The sequence below is a fragment of the Perca flavescens genome, chromosome 16 (assembly GCF_004354835.1).
Source record: "Perca flavescens isolate YP-PL-M2 chromosome 16, PFLA_1.0, whole genome shotgun sequence".
NCBI classification, from domain to species: Eukaryota; Metazoa; Chordata; class Actinopteri; order Perciformes; family Percidae; genus Perca; species Perca flavescens.
In genome coordinates, this window is record NC_041346.1 from 33384244 (window position 1) to 33401892 (window position 17649).

At 41.7% G+C, this 17649-nt stretch overlaps 1 protein-coding gene across 1 annotated transcript in view; it reads left to right on the top strand.

Annotated features, from left to right (window-relative positions):
* Nucleotides 1-17649, top strand: part of LOC114570738 (molybdopterin synthase catalytic subunit) — a 206226-nt gene that overhangs the window by 17716 nt on the left and 170861 nt on the right. The gene's annotated exons all lie outside the window — the stretch shown is intronic.

A 17649-nucleotide genomic window follows, 5' to 3' on the forward strand; every position in this document is an offset into this window, starting at 1 on the left:
CAAAAGCTTCATTCATCAGAAAGTTTGACAGCAGTGAACCAAAAATAAGAGAGATTGTTAGAAAGTTTAGGAAAAGAACAGATGAAGTCAGAAAGATGCAGGAGACAACAGATCCAGTCAGAAGAGCTCGTGCAGTCACAGCCCATGGTATGCCGATTGCAGGCAGAGCAGCAGCAGGAGGAGCAGCAGCAGCAGTAGGACGGGAAAGAGGATTATCAGTAAGGGCAGCAGCAGCAGCAGGGGGAGCCTTTTCGTTTGCTGCTGTAAATGCTGCTGTAAATGTAAAAAAAGGTTTTTCAGAGAGTAAAAGTGTAAATAAAGTAAAAAAGCTGGGGAAAGAGTTCATGAAGATTGTTGAACCGCTGAAGAATGACCTGGAAGAAATAAAGAGGAGGTGTGAGAAGTTGGAGCAAAGATCAGCTGAACTTCAGGCTGGAATCACTCTGACAGACATGGAGGAGTGTCAGAGGACTCTTACAGTAATGTCTGAACTGGGGGAAAAAAGAGGAGTATTTTCTGCTATGCAGAATGTCTTCAGACCTACTGTGTCCCCTGAAGAGGACAGAAAGTTAAGAGTCTCCATCATCCAGTCAGCTGATCTCTGTCAGAAAGTCGTTGCTGACTTGGAGAAGATGAAGGAAGAACTCAAAGACTTCACACAACAGTGAACATAAACGCTGCAGTTTGAAGAAAGGGATTGTTGAATTATATTATTATAATTATTTCTCACTAAATCTGCAGTGTGAAGAAAGGGATTGTGGACACAGATGATCCTCTGATCCTGTTTATCTGAAGAAACTCCTACGTGTTACTAATATAACACGGTATATTAATACAATAAGCATGTATTATTAATAACATTAATAATACATGCTGCTGCTTATAATTCTGTCTGAAACATGATTATTTTTCTGTCAGATCCAGAGCAGAGAAAACCAGTCTGATGAACTGTGAAACATACGGAGCCCCCCTGGTGTCATCTGAGAAAAAAAAAACGAAACCGTTCTCACGGTTTTATAATCTGTTCGCACGGATTCATAATCCGTGCCCTCAGTTTTATAATCTGTGCGCACGGTTTTGCAATCTGTGCGTACCATAGACAAATGTGTAAACGTGCCCACGTAAACGCGCACAAATGTTTAACATTCCAGAGAAGAAGCCGGAACAGGTAGCCTACTTTCAGCAGCGTCTGCATCCGACAAGTAAGTTATATTTATCTTGATTTAAGGCTAGATTTAATGCTATATTATGTATTGCATTGTTCATTGTACTGCTTTCTTAACGTAACGTTGCATGTATTGAGTTTTTCACTCACTCCAAAAGCGTTCAGTTAGCTAGCTAGGCTGGCGTTCTGTGAGCACCAAAGTAACGGCTGCTGTTACAGATAGTGAGGAGGTCTGGGTGGGTGGGTGGTTTTGTTGCCTTAACATAAGTGTAATGTCCCCCCGAAACGACCAGCATCTCGCGGGGCCCTAGCTGTACCCAGCTCAAAGTCACCCTATATCGAGTAAACTGAACTAGCTACCAACTCCCGCTGATACAGCGACATATCACCGAGCTGTGTAGCCGCCTAACAATATCATATTCTCGGGTAACGCAACTTCCAACCGCTGCTGCTCTTTACGGGGCTCTGTGGTCTGCTCTCTAATTTCGTAAGATTTCATTTATATGTGTGCTTACATTTTCGTACCATATCGAACAAACATCTTCATGAGAACGCGCTTGTCCAGTTATGAAGCTTCAAACACTGCAACTTTGAGCATCCAATTAGTTGAGCAGATTTTCGTAGCTTTTATATATTTGTAAGATAACATTACATTGTTTGCATGTTTTTTATCTGGCACTCCTGACTGATAATGTTTCCCATTCGGATTACTAAAGTGACTGAACTGAAAAACCCAAACTGGGACATATACATGCACACACGTGGTGTAGTGCTGCATTGGTCAGCTGATATGGTTATCCTTTATTTTTATTACTGTAGAATGTGTCAGTCATGCTCCGAATCATAGACTGACACCAGAGTAACAGTGTTAACATCCATGTACAATATGTAACTCTTAACCCCACTTACCACTATTACAGATTAGTTTTTTAAGTTTAAAATACAAAGGCCTGATTTTGATTGTCCTTCATCCAAGTACTACCTATTAACATTTTCTAATGTTAACGATTAAAAACCAGCATGTGTTTCCTTCTTTGAAGTCTGCCTTCCTCGCTGCAAATAAAACTATAGCGTTAGCTACTGTTTTCATGCTTTACTCTGGCATACACGCTAGAAAAATAATGAACAGGAATTACTCTTCAACAAACTGCTGGTATCCCTGTCACTCACAATTTGATAAGTTTAAGTCCATACTTTTATATCTGCATGTATTCATATCCCTGTTTTGTTTGTTCTAGGTGATTTGGTTCCATGGTTAGAAAAGAATTCAAAGAACGAGATATACAAGTGCAAACTAAATGTATTTATTAAGTAAAAATGTGTTGCTGCATTTGAAAATCTACTTAAAACTCCACCCTCTCTACCCTACTTGTGTTGATCTCACTAAATTCAGGATTGTTAGACCCTGTAGCTTTTATCAGCATATGTTTTGATGTGTGTGTGTGTGAGAGAGTGTGATGTTTACATACGTTTCCCATGTTTATATAAACATTTGTTCCACTTTTTTATAAACATAAATGTTTTGTTTTTATAAAAATATACAGTAAATGTATTGTTCCAATATAGTTTTTACAATACAGGGAATGTTACCAGAGAAGAACAATGAAAATGTCCCTTATTTATATTTTTTGTATTTTTCTAAAGGCTGTTTCCTGTTCATGTTTTTGAGCTATTAAACAACACAGATCTAAGTGTGTGTATATGAGTTTCTCATTCTAGGAGATTCCGGGGGGGGAGGAAAGAGATGGGGGGGGGCGGACATAGTTATTTCATAAAGCAAGTAATCATTAGTAATGCCCAATGAATGAATGCCCAAAAGGAGGATATTTATAAAATGAACGTTTTTACTAATGTAGAAGTGTTTGTTAATCTCAAACTGCTTGTCAAGAAATAAGTAAACCATAACATTTATCAGTGTTAAATACAGACCAGCTCACCACTTTATTTTAAGAGGCAAACCCATGAAGTAATGCTTTGTTAATTATGATTATAACACCTGGTATTAAACAGAAAACACACTGCTTTGACTGGTAGGTTTTAGGGCGTGTTCTTTTATCTGCAGACTTAAAGACCTAAATATCACTATTAACTCATTATGATTGCCTTAATCAAGAAATTGTTATTGCTTTAAGTCACGCATGAGATGCTGAAATATTGTAGATTCCTGATAGTTCATGAAGTGTTAAATTAATAAACCCATTATTTTTAATGCATGTATCATTCAAAAAATTGTGATATCGTAATTCATATACCCTTTCCATACAAGTTTACCATAATACTACAGGCCACAGTGTGACAATGATCATGTCACTCTTCCGCCACATAATGTTGCTACTTGCCACTCTGATAATAAAGGTGACACTACTCTATAAACTTTACTACAGCTACAGTACAGTATAGAATTGAGTTCATTCATATATAGTTTAGAAAATATATATCCACAATGAAGCTGACAGCAAAAGAGGGACTAATAAAAAATGTGCAATTACTAACATTTCAGCACCATGGACAGCATCAGTCTTATCAATACACAGGGTAATTATAATCATATCCTGGAGGATATAGAAGTAATGAATTTACCAACAGAATAACTCTAAATGCAGATGCAATAACAATATGAAATTCAGGGTCTATGCAGTGAAGTCCACTGTATTTGGACTAATCTGTGCAATCTAAATACAAACTAATAAACATTTTAAAAAATTTGCACATTTTGTAAACCAGTATATTGTCTGTGGGAGCACCAAGAAATACTTAAAGCAGGTTACTGATACTCTTCTAAGAAAGGGAAGCCTCTTGGTCTGGTAGGTGTGACAAAACTATCTGAAGGCCAGAAAAGAATTCAAGAACAACAAGAGATATACAAGTACAAACTAAGTGTATTTATTAAGTAAAAATTGTTGCTGCATTTGAAAATCTACTTAAAACTCCACCCTCTCTACCCTACTTGTGTTGATCTCAATAAATTCAGGATTGTTAGACCCTGTAGCTTTTATCAGCATGTGTTTTGATCAGCGTATGTTTTGCTCAGTGTGTGAGTGTGTGTGTGTGTGTGTGTGTGTGTGTGTGTGTTGATCTACATCAGTCATTGGGGTGTCTGGAGACTGTGTCTGCTCTAATCTCCTAAAGCCAGAAGAGCCCACCAATGTTGTGCCTTGTGTAGCTCACATAATGCATTTCAGTAAGTGAGGACTTGGTTAGACTACTTTTGAAATGCCTCTGCTACTACCTATCAATGTTTAATATTGTAGTCAGTTCTTCTCTCAGGGAAAGGTAGAGGTCAATGGCCATGTATGCATCCACAGGAACATGGAGGTTGTTTTGGGCCATTAGGTAGGTGCAGAGGGTGAACACATCTTCATCACAAGCAATGTGACTGCGGTGGATGCAGTCAGAATCACACCTGATGCAATCTTCCTCAGACACGTGGCAAAGATAGTCCTCTGTGTTATATAGTTCTGGGATAGCATACATGGCATCAGGCCGACCATGGGGAACATGTTCGTTCCTTGATGGACGAATCACGTGGCTGTTCCAGGTCTCCTTGGTTGAATCCAAATCATCCTGCAAAGGTGAGTAGTAGAGTAGAAATGATAAAATCATATTAATTCAATTAATCATGATTACTAGGGAAAAACAATATATACCCTGTAAAACCTGGAAATATTTCAATTTGAGGGCTTGATTTACATATATATTCCTAGATGAATGCAACCAGAAGAAAAGCCAGTAAGATCACACTTTTTGGCTACTAAAAACCAAAGTGGGTCATAAGTAGGGGAGACAATGACCCAATTATGTTTTCTGTCGCATGATCTATTGGTAGATTTCAAAACATGTTTGCAGACAAGTTAGACCAACTGCGAAGATCTTTTTTTAAGCTCTTTGGTTGATTGTGAGCGAATTGTTTATTGAATTCCTTTATTAAAAGTCCTTTTATATATACTATTTGCATTTAGGTATACTTTGTTTTACAATAAACCCAGGTGAAATTGTGACTCCATGGCCTTTTTGTGATAAAGGATTTGGGTCATTATCACCAATCTTTTTTTTAAATTGTCTCAAGGAAATAACCTCCTAAGAACAAGGATAACAAAGCTAAAAAAAATAACGAATAACGAATAAAAAGGAAGACAACTGCACACAAAGATGTGAAAAGATAGGCTAAGTGTACACAAAAAGTTAGAGTATCATATCCAATGAAAAGTAAGTAGCTTTGTTATGCCTACATCTGCCCCTGATTATAGCGTTTTTATTCAAGCAATGATTATATCCTACTATCCTACGATTAAGAATAAAGTGTGTAACGTTATATTACAAATATATAAAAGCTACGAAAATCTGCTCAACTAATTGGATGCTCAAAGTTGCAGTGTTTGAAGCTTCATAACTGGACAAGCGCATTCTCATGAAGATGTTTGTTCGATATGGTACGAAAATGTAAGCACACATATAAATGAAATCTTACGAAATTAGAGAGCAGACCACAGAGCCCCGTAAAGAGCAGCAGCGGTTGGAAGTTGCGTTACCCGAGAATATGATATTGTTAGGCGGCTACACAGCTCGGTGATATGTCGCTGTATCAGCGGGAGTTGGTAGCTAGTTCAGTTTACTCGATATAGGGTGACTTTGAGCTGGGTACAGCTAGGGCCCCGCGAGATGCTGGTCGTTTCGGCGGGACATTACACTTATGTTAAGGCAACAAAACCACCCACCCACCCAGACCTCCTCACTATCTGTAACAGCAGCCGTTACTTTGGTGCTCACAGAACGCCAGCCTAGCTAGCTAACTGAACGCTTTTGGAGTGAGTGAAAAGCTCAATACATGCAACGTTACGTTAAGAAAGCAGTACAATGAACAATGCAATACATAATATAGCATTAAATCTAGCCTTAAATCAAGATAAATATAACTTACTTGTCGGATGCAGACGCTGCTGAAAGTAGGCTACCTGTTCCGGCTTCTTCTCTGGAATGTTAAACATTTGTGCGCGTTTACGTGGGCACGTTTACACATTTGTCTATGGTACGCACAGATTGCAAAACCGTGCGCACAGATTAGAAATCCGAGGGCACGGATTACGTGGGCACGTTTACAAAACCGTGCGCACAGATTGCAAAACCGTGCGAACAGTTTATAAAATTGAGGGCACGGATTATGAATCCGTGCGAACAGATTATAAAACCGTGAGAACGGTTTCGTTTTTTTTTTCTCAGATGACACCAGGGGGGCTCCGTAGAAACATCAAGTGATGCCAGCTGAGAATAGATGAGCCGTGTAGTAACGTAGCAGCGCCACAAGATGGCAGCAGCTGCATCTGATGCACGGGGGGCACTGCACATGTTTCACAATAAAAGCCTAGATAGAACCCTGCATATGTTTCATAATAAAAGCCTGGATAGAACCCTGCACATGTTTCACAATAAAAGCCTGGATAGAACCCTGCACATGTTTCACAATAAAAGCCTGGATAGAACCCTGCACATGTTTCATAATAAAAGCCTGGATAGAACCCTGCACATGTTTCACAATAAAAGCCTGGATAGAAACCTGCACATGTTTCATAATAAAAGCCTGGATAGAACCCTGCATATGTTTCATAATAAAAGCCTGGATAGAACCCTGCACATGTTTCACAATAAAAGCCTGGATAGAAACCTGCACATGTTTCATAATAAAAGCCTGGATAGAACCCTGCACATGTTTCATAATAAAAGCCTGGATAGAACCCTGCACATGTTTCACAATAAAAGCCTGGATAGAACCCTGCACATGTTTCACAATAAAAGCCTGGATAGAAACCTGCACATGTTTCACAATAAAAGCCTGGATAGAACCCTGCACATGTTTCACAATAAAAGCCCAGAATGTTGTGCTACGCCCGTAGAGAAATCTGATGAACTAAATCTCTTTCTGATAATATGTGTCTCCATTAATGTGTTTCTGTAGAGTCTGTTTTTTTTTGACAAATGTTTTTATTGATTTTTTGAATTACAGATTTTTTGGGGGGGCTTTCCCCTTTATTAGATAGTGACAGTGGATAGACAGGAACAGGCAGAGAGATGGGGGATAACACACAGCAAAGGGCAGCAGGTCGGATTCTAACCCGGGCCCCTGCAGGACTCAGCCAACATGGGGCGTACGCTCTACTGGTTGAGCTAGAGATGTGATTGTGATATGATTCACGATATTGGAGGGAATGATTGCTTTTGTATCATTTTCACAGAAAAATGTGAAAAAAAAAAAAAAGATTGAAGTGTGATTTCTTTTCACGAGGATCCGTACCAAAAACATTTTTTTTTTATTTGTAGGAGAGGATTTGTAGTCCAGGACGTCTCTGCTGCACCACAATACTTAATTCAGAATGGTTAGACACATATTTTGCCTTTAAAAAATATTGCTAAATATTACAGTTTCTGTCCCCTTTGAATGTTTGCATTTTATGATGATAAAAGTCCTGATTATTTAGATGGAGTCTGGTGATTTCAGGCTGTTTTTCCTCCATTTGTTGGTGATATATTTCTTGTTTTATTGATTTTATTTCATGTTGATTTGGTTTCTGTCTTCTGATTGGTCACCAACACCAGACATCATCCAATCATTCTCCGGCAGAACCCTGATGTTGTTTTACACTTTATTAATAATTAATCCGTCTGGACGTCAATAGTTTAGATTATTTTGTGAAAGTGTTTTCTTAATGTCGATCCTAAAATACATAGTCTACTATATACTTTACTGCCTCTTTTATTCAAATGTTAAACGGCTGTTTGGTGTTTATGTCCAATAGGAGCTTGAATGTTAATGAGATTGTCCTCATCACCAGTGGGAGGCAGCAGTGCACTATCCTTACCATTATATATGATATATATATATAATCATATAATCATTGTTAGGGTATAGGGTTGACAGTCAGTATGATTTTCCTAATTTGCCTAGTCTGTCAGCAAGAAGAGAAGAAGAAGGACAGGTGTACTTTCCAAACCAGGTACGGAGGTGTGACTGTTGGCTGAGCACGTGGCAGATCAAGGTAACAAGGTGAGTCAGCAGATTGGAGGAGTTGGGATTGAGATTGAGTGATGTCATGATGTCTGTAGGAGTCATTTTGGTTCATGTTTGGATTTTAATGTCCCGCCTCTGTGTGTGTGTGTGTGTGTGTCTGTGTCTCTGTGTCTGTGTGTGTGAGGCAGCAGTTGGCTGTCAAGTAGAGAAGGTGTTCTAATCTACAGGTAACTGGAGACAGGTAGAGAAGGTGATCTAATCTACAGGTAACAGGAGACAGGTAGAGAAGGTGTTCTAATCTACAGGTAACAGGAGACAGGTAGAGAAGGTGATCTAATCTACAGGTAACTGGAGACAGGTAGAGAAGGTGATCTAATCTACAGGTAACAGGAGACAGGTAGAGAAGGTGATCTAATCTACAGGTAACTGGAGACAGGTAGAGAAGGTGATCTAATCTACAGGTAACAGGAGACAGGTAGAGAAGGTGATCTAATCTACTGGTAACTGGAGACAGGTAGAGAAGGTGATCTAATCTACTGGTAACTGGAGACAGGTAGAGAAGGTGATCTAATCTACAGGTAACAGGAGACAGGTAGAGAAGGTGATCTAATCTACAGATAACTGGAGACAGGTAGAGAAGGTGATCTAATCTACAGGTAACTGGAGACAGGTAGAGAAGGTGATCTAATCTACAGGTAACAGGAGACAGGTAGAGAAGGTGATCTAATCTACAGGTAACAGGAGACAGGTAGAGAAGGTGATCTAATCTACAGGTAACAGGAGACAGGTAGAGAAGGTGATCTAATCTACAGGTAACTGGAGACAGGTAGAGAAGGTGATCTAATCTACAGGTAACAGGAGACAGGTAGAGAAGGTGATCTAATCTACTGGTAACTGGAGACAGGTAGAGAAGGTGATCTAATCTACAGGTAACAGGAAACAGGTAGAGAAGGTGATCTAATCTACAGGTAACAGGAGACAGGTAGAGAAGGTGATCTAATCTACAGGTAACTGGAGTCAGGTAGAGAAGGTGATCTAATCTACAGGTAACTGGAGACAGGTAGAGAAGGTGATCTAATCTACAGGTAACTGGAGACAGGTAGAGAAGGTGATCTAATCTACAGGTAACAGGAGACAGGTAGAGAAGGTGATCTAATCTACAGGTAACTGGAGACAGGTAGAGAAGGTGATCTAATCTACAGGTAACTGGAGACAGGTAGAGAAGGTGATCTAATCTACAGGTAACAGGAGACAGGTAGAGAAGGTGATCTAATCTACAGGTAACAGGAGACAGGTAGAGAAGGTGATCTAATCTACAGGTAACTGGAGACAGGTAGAGAAGGTGATCTAATCTACAGGTAACTGGAGACAGGTAGAGAAGGTGATCTAATCTACAGGTAACAGGAGACAGGTAGAGAAGGTGATCTAATCTACAGATAACTGGAGACAGGTAGAGAAGGTGATCTAATCTACAGGTAACTGGAGACAGGTAGAGAAGGTGATCTAATCTACAGGTAACAGGAGACAGGTAGAGAAGGTGATCTAATCTACAGGTAACAGGAGACAGGTAGGGAAGGTGATCTAATCTACAGGTAACAGGAGACAGGTAGAGAAGGTGATCTAATCTACAGGTAACTGGAGACAGGTAGAGAAGGTGATCTAATCTACAGGTAACAGGAGACAGGTAGAGAAGGTGATCTAATCTACAGGTAACTGGAGACAGGTAGAGAAGGTGATCTAATCTACAGGTAACTGGAGACAGGTAGAGAAGGTGATCTAATCTACAGGTAACTGGAGACAGGTAGAGAAGGTCATCTAATCTACAAGTAACAGGAGACAGGTAGAGAAGGTGATCTAATCTACAGGTAACTGGAGACAGGTAGAGAAGGTGATCTAATCTACAGGTAACTGGAGACAGGTAGAGAAGGTGATCTAATCTACAGGTAACAGGAGACAGGTAGAGAAGGTGATCTAATCTACAGGTAACAGGAAACAGGTAGAGAAGGTGATCTAATCTACTGGTAACTGGAGACAGGTAGAGAAGGTGATCTAATCTACAGGTAACTGGAGACAGGTAGAGAAGGTGATCTAATCTACAGGTAACTGGAGACAGGTAGAGAAGGTGATCTAATCTACAGGTAACAGGAGACAGGTAGAGAAGGTGATCTAATCTACAGGTAACTACTAGAAAGTAGTAGTACTACAATACACACTCAGAAACAGAAGTACTGTTGTGTTCCTAAAATGGTTCAGTGATTGTCTCAGGAAGACAGCTGTGTCTCTTCTCTTTCATTTAGTTCCCTCAAATCAGTCCACAGGTCCAGTTCTGGTCTCTTAAACAACAATCCTGTTCTCTTAAGGGAACATGTTAAAAAGTGAACCGGTAACACTTAATAATAACCGTCACTAATTAATCTTTATTTAATTGTCATTTAACTGTCAGCAAACAATCATTTTACTGTTAACAAACAATTACAGTATAATTAATCATGTTTACTAATTATTAGTAGTGCTGTTAATTAACAGATTATTGTTACACACATTATACACATATTATATCCCTCATATACTATATTAGGTATTTGGTAATGATTAAAACAAAATTGTAAACCTTTAAGAAACCATTTTTAGGGTTGACAGTCAGTATAATTTTCAAGTCACCAACCGTTAGGGTATAAGTCAAATTTCATTGAACAAACCATCCAATGAAAACAGTATTTTTTTCTAAAATTATAAACTCAAAATGCACTGTTCCAAATTATTATGCACAAGAGTTTCAAAACATTTTATAGGTTGTAAAGAACTGAAAATGGTAATTTGCTGAATTTGCAGCATTAGGATGTCATATTTACTGAAATCAAAAGCTATTTCAATCAAACACATCTCAACAGGGCAAGTTCCATGTTACCATAGGAGCCCTTCTTTGATATCATCTTCACAATTATTGCATCCATTGAACTTGTGAGTTCATGGAGAGTTTCTGCTTGGATTCCTTTGCAGGATGTCAGAATAGCTCCCAGAGCTTCTGTTTTAATGCAAACTGGCTCCCACACTCATAGATCTTTTGCTTGAGGATGCTCCAAAGGTTCTCAATAGGGTTGAGGTCAGGGGTGGATGGGGACCGCAATGTGGTTGTTCAATGAAATTCGACTTATACCCTAACGGTTGGTGACTTGAAAATTATACTGACTGTCATTTTCATTGACTATTTAGGAAAATCAGTGTATATATCATATATATCATTTGCATAATAATGTGGAACACGGTGTATCTATAGGTACATATATATGTATGTATATAGATAATTTTTATATAATTTAATGAAGAGCAAAAAATGTATCATTGCTTCACCAAGCATTTACTAACCAATAACTAACTATGAAAAACATCAGTCACAACTTTACAATAACCATTCAGATAATGTTTATAGATGGTTTACAAAGTATTTAATAACTATTTAACAAGGTTTTATAGTCATCTGTTGCAACTTTATAATAACCTTTCAGACACTGTTTATAGACGGTTTACAAACCAACTAGTAACCCTTAACAAGGTGTTAGGAATATCTGGTCCATCTATCTATGTAATGTTTATAGATGTTTTAAAAATGGTTTCTTAAAGGTTTACAAACTTTTTTAATCATTACCCGATACCTAATATAGTATATGAGGGATATAATGTGTGTAACAATAAACTGTTAATTAACAGCACTACTAATAATTAGTAAACATTTTAATTATAATTTCATTGTTTGTTAACAGTAAAATGACTGTTTGCTTAAAGTTAGACAACAATTAACTTAAGATTAATTAACTATCAATTTACCATCTATTAATGATGGTTATTATAAAGTGTTACCAGTGAACCTGTGAGAACAGAAATGTTCTGGTCTCGTAGCTCCATTTCTGAGTGTGTAGAAACAAACAGGCTTAACCCTTGTGGTGTCTTCCTCTAATATTCCGTTATGCAAATGTTCAATACAGGATGTTCTCAAAGCAAGGCTGTAAGCATAAAGTGAACATTGAGAAATGTTAATGTTTCCCTTCAGTAGCGTATCAGAGGTGTTATTGTTTTAGTTGTTGTTAATAAAGCTAAATGAAACCATATTCTGTGATTCTGATTGTATTAGTTCTGGAGTTGTGGTTCTTCTTGTGATCATATTTGGCCCTAAAAATGTTTGTTGATTTCTGAAAGATGGAGGAGTTTGTGAAGCAGAAACTTCTGGAACCTGACTGAGCTGCTTTCTACTTTAGAAGGTGTGGAACTCCCTTTAGTTTGGTTTGAAACACATATATTCATGACATCTTGCAGCTGGTGATGAATACACTTGCTTCATACTACATGTGTTTGTTGTCTGTCCCTGTAGGTAATAAATGAAGTTCATGTTGTGTTTTGCAGCTGATCAGAGTGATGAAGACGGAAACATCTTGACCTCCCTGATTCTTCTCTTTGGGCCTTGGATGAAGATCAATGCCAGCTATAAAAAATGTTGGAGGTAATCCTGGAAGTCATAAGCAGGGACAGACTGACAATCTGCACGCTCAGGAAAAGTCCAGAACGGCCGTCCAACCGACGGCTATTGGCACAAAAAAAAAGTTTAATAAAGCAATATTAATAGCCACCAGCAGGGGGCACTAATACAATCACTTATATGCTACGTGTAAAAATAAAACTGAAGAAGAGTAGGCCTACATCATTAGACGTGAGTTAATTTCACATTAGCAAGAGGTAGGCCTATTGGTAAGTGCCAGGAGCAGGACACATTAGAATAGGCTGCCTTTATCCCTATCTTAGCAAATTGCATAGTCAGCTATCAATATGAGTGTGCATCATGATTATGAAAAGTATCGTGCCATTTAGTGCTGTCAAACTTAACGTGTTTAATAATTTCTGTTAGGTTCATTTGAAACATTAAATGCGTTAGAAATTAATTGCGGGCTGACCGCGATTTCACTTGGTTGTGAAGAGATGCATTTTGGGATAAGGGAGAAAATTAGTGATGATCAAATGAAGCTTCGCGAACCAGTGTCTTTACTTTCTGAGCTCACTAGATGGCACTCTCTGTTCAAAGAAAAAGGTTAAATGAATGGCAATTCAATGGGTTTTCAAACCATTTGTTGAACAAAGAGCGCCATCTAGTGAGCTCAGAAAGTAAAGACACTGGTTCGCGAAGCTTCATTTGACCATCACTAGAGAAAACACTCTGTGTTATGGGCAAACTGCAAGCTAGCTGTAAGTCCTGGCATACAAGACATGTCCCTTGATGTATCCAAGGCAATCATCCACAAGGTGGTTTTAAGGTTTAAAAACACAAAAAAATGTATTCCAAGAGAAAGATCCACCGGAAGATGCAAATAAATACAAATTTGAGCCGAGGAAAACAGGAGGGTTAATCTTGATATTTTCAGCGTGTACGTTGCTCAGAGGTTCAGGTTCATGTTGAATGGTCTCTGTTTAAAGTGAACATAAAGGAAGCTGAAGGTAAGGGATGTCCTGCAAAAAATCTGGAGGAACCGGAACCATCCGGTAAGTGAAATGTCAATCATATATAATTTTATTTTAGGATCTTTTTTATTTTTTTCTATTCCTGTGATTGCTGTGATAGATTATAATAACAATAATAATAATATTAATAATAATAATGCATTTATTTTTTATAGCGCTTTTCTAGACCCTCAAAGACAAAGACAGAGCCAGTGGAGGTTGTGGAGGACAGGGGTGATGTGGTCTCGGTGGCGGGTGGAGGTGAGAAGGCGGCAGCTGAGTTCTGGATGTATTGGAGTTTGTTGGTGATTTTAACTGGCAGTCCATAAAGAATGCTGTTGCAGTAGTCCAGTCTGGAGGTGATGAGGGTATGGATGAGTGTCTCAGCTGCAGTGGTGGACAGACAGGGACCTCTATTTAATTGCTCTGTCACTTTGATGACATGAAAGTAGAAAGATAAGAAAGGGAAGAGAATATCGGTTCAAGGTTGGTTCACACAGATAACTCTTCACTAAAACAATTTATGATATGAGTTTTATAGAATGGAAAATTACAGATTCACAACAGTTGCCCTCTTTTATCCAAACTGGGATAACTAGACTAAAACTGAAAATCATTGCAATCTTAGATCATGTTCACTTAGTTCAGGGTATGTTAACCCTTGTGTTGTCCATCGGGTCAATGTGACCCGCACTTTATTCCATGGTATTTCTCCACTGCGGCGGCTCTGGCCTTCGGGGTCAATGTAACCCATGCGTTATTCGCTGGTATTTCTCCACTACCACTGCCCTGGCCTTCAGGGTCAATGTGACCCTGGCCAGTATTCGCTGGTATTTCTCCACAACCACTGCCCTGGCCTTCGGGGTCAATGTGACCCATGCGTTATTTGATGGTATTTCTCCACTGCGGCGGCTCTGGCCTTCGGGGTCAATGTAACCCATGCGTTATTCGCTGGTATTTCTCCACTACCGCTGCCCTGGCCTTCGGGGTCAATGTGACCCATGACCATGAAATACCATGCTTCTTCTTCTTTCAGACCTTTGTACTCTTTGTACTTGGTTCAGCAGCCGGCATGGCCCGTTGTGTGACTCTAGATTGCAAGCTGCGTCGGGCTTTCGCCCTCGCGGCACGCAATGTCCCCCAAGTTGAAGAGGTGGGAGGGGACACAGAAGTAGAAGACACAGAAGGAGAAAAGGAAGAAGAAGAAGAAGAAGAAGAAGAAGAAGAAGAAGAAGAAGAAGAAGACGAAGAAGACGACGACGACAGTGAGTCTGACGACGAATGGTCATCAGGTGGGTGCGAGTCAGACGAGGAACGAGACAAACTCGACGACACAGGAGAAGACGACTACGCCGACGCCGACGACCAAGACGAACGAAGAGAAGAACGAGGAGGAGAAGAACGAGGAGGAGAAGAACGAGGTGCAATCGCAGAACCCCAAGAGGGTGTACGGCACATGGGAGATGAAGACAACGAGGGCGAAGACGACGAGGGCGAAGACGACGAGGGCGAAGAAGACGAAGAGGAGAGTGAAAGGTTCTTGTCGAGAAACGGCGAAATCAAATGGTCCTCGACCACGTATCATCTCCGTCGCCCTCGACCTCCCTGCCGCGCCGAATACGAAGACGAGGAAGAGGGCCGTCAACAAGACGACGACGACAACGACGACGGACGAGACGACGGACGAGACGACGGACGAGACGACGAACAAGAACAACGCCGAGGCCGACGCGCCACCGCTCCGCAGAGCCCGGGACCCACAGAGTACGCAGCCGCTCGCGTTCGCGACATACTCTCCGGGTTCGAGCTGTTTGTCACGCCGCAAATACTGGACAAGGTACTGGCCGCCACGAACCTGGAGGGCCGCAAGCGGTACGGCGCAGACTGGAAAGCCGTGGACGCGACGGAGCTGCGCGCCTACCTCGGGCTGCTGCTCCTCGCCGGCGTGTTCAGGTCCCGACACGAGGCCGTGGCGAGCCTGTGGCACGAGGACCACGGCAGGGCCATCTTCCGCGCCACCATGGCGCTCAAATGGTTCCACACGCTCTCCAGACTGCTGCGATTCGACGACCGCGAGACCAGAGCCGCCAGACACGCCTCGGACAAACTGGCGGCCGTACGAGACGTGTGGGACACCTGGGCGCGCCGGCTGCCTCGCCTCTACAACCCGGGCCCCGACATGACCGTGGACGAGCAGCTATTTCCCTTTCGAGGTGAGTGTCGTCGTCGTCGGGTCTGGGAACTCGCTGGCCATCGGCGGCGGGGCTCAATCCGAGCGCGCCGGCTGGATAAACAACAGCAGCAGCAGCAGCAGCGGCGGCCATCTTTCACGGTCCCTGTGCACGCACGCACGCACACAATAGATTGATAGATGGATAGAGTGGTCGGAGAGCTTGCGCCGCTGCCAGCAATCCAGAGCAAAGCTTCTGTGGTTTTGAGGGGTGCATTCGCACGGACACCAGTGCCCGCTCTCCCACTGACGCTGTACTGCAACATAATGCGTGCATGGCCACCCGACTAGAGTTTGGTCTCTCTGGCCGCTGCCGCCACTGCTCTAAGGCCCTCCAAACGGACGAGAGTTGCCAGACTCCCGACCCTGTGGCGTGCGCATCTGCTAGTCTACTGCCTGCGGAGTAGAGTTTAGATTCTCTGCCCGAGCCCGAGCCCAACCCGAGCCCGGCCGGACTTCGGGCCGGGCCGGGCCGGGCCGTTATTTTCCGCCACTATCCTCAGGTCAGGCCGGGCCGGACCCTTGATCAAGCATTTGTGTTTTTTTTATCATTACTTTAGCCTAATTGGGTGGGGGGAAAGCTATGCCATAATCAGAACTATTATCTATTTAGGCCAAAGTAACAAATGTGTCCAAAAAGTTACACAAGTTGGACTACAGTTACAAAATGCAACATGTGTCATGCGCGGAGTCTCCTCCTCTCGCAGCATCACACCGGGGCTGCGGGCTGTATGGTGGAGCATCACACCAGACTTGCTGGGCTGTATGGTGGAGCATCACACCGGGCCTGCTGGGCTGTATGGTGGAGCACCACACCGGGCCTGTTGGGCTGTATGGTGGAGCATCCCACCGGGCCTGCTGGGCTGTATGGTGGAGCATCCCACCGGGCCTGCTGGGCTGTATGGTGGAGCATCCCACCGGGCCTGCTGGGCTGTATGGTGGAGCTTAAGTGCAACATGGAGCTTGAGGATGTAAAGAAAAAAAGAAAAACGGGAGAATTACCTTTGAGCAAGTTTGGAGGAAAGTCGGAGGTATGGAGCCATTTTAAACAAGTCGTGGGAAGGGACAACATATGTGTCGGCTTTGTTGAGTGCATTAAGTGCGGCACTCTGTCGCCTATGACAGCAAATAAAACGGGGACGTGGATGATGAAGAGACACGTGAAGCAGGCTCGCCGTGGCAGAAAAGATGATAGTCAGCCTTCAACCTCCTCTTCTGTTACTTCTCCAAGCATAGGCTCCCCCTGAGGGCGAGGCAAGCGAGCAAGCCCTCACAGAGAAATACGTTGAGTTTTTTACGTTTCTTCATTCAGATCCATTTGCGATCCGTTCCAGTCTGAATAAACAAACAGCAGTTTACATGCTTCGCTCCTGTTGCATTATTCATTAAGATCATTTTAAACAGATTTCTGCAGTTCAAACAACTCTGAATTGTAGTTGAGAACGTCAGTTATGACGGCCCACGGATTAAAAAAGTGTTGGGTTGAAATCGGGCTCGGGCTCATAATTCCAGTTAATGTGTCGGGCCGGGCTCGGACACAACGTGCACGGGCTCGGGCTGTGTCGGGGTTGATTTTTTGGGCCCGAACGAAGCTCTACTGCGGAGCACGTGTCTAGGTTACTTTTCCGTTTGTCCGTTTGTTCTTCTCACCCACCGCCGTGGATCAAGTCGTGTCTCGCATTGTGTGTTGTGTTATGTTTTGTTTTGTTTTTCGTCAACACCCCTAGTGTACAATGCTTATGTGTGTGTGTGCGTATGCGTATGCGCACA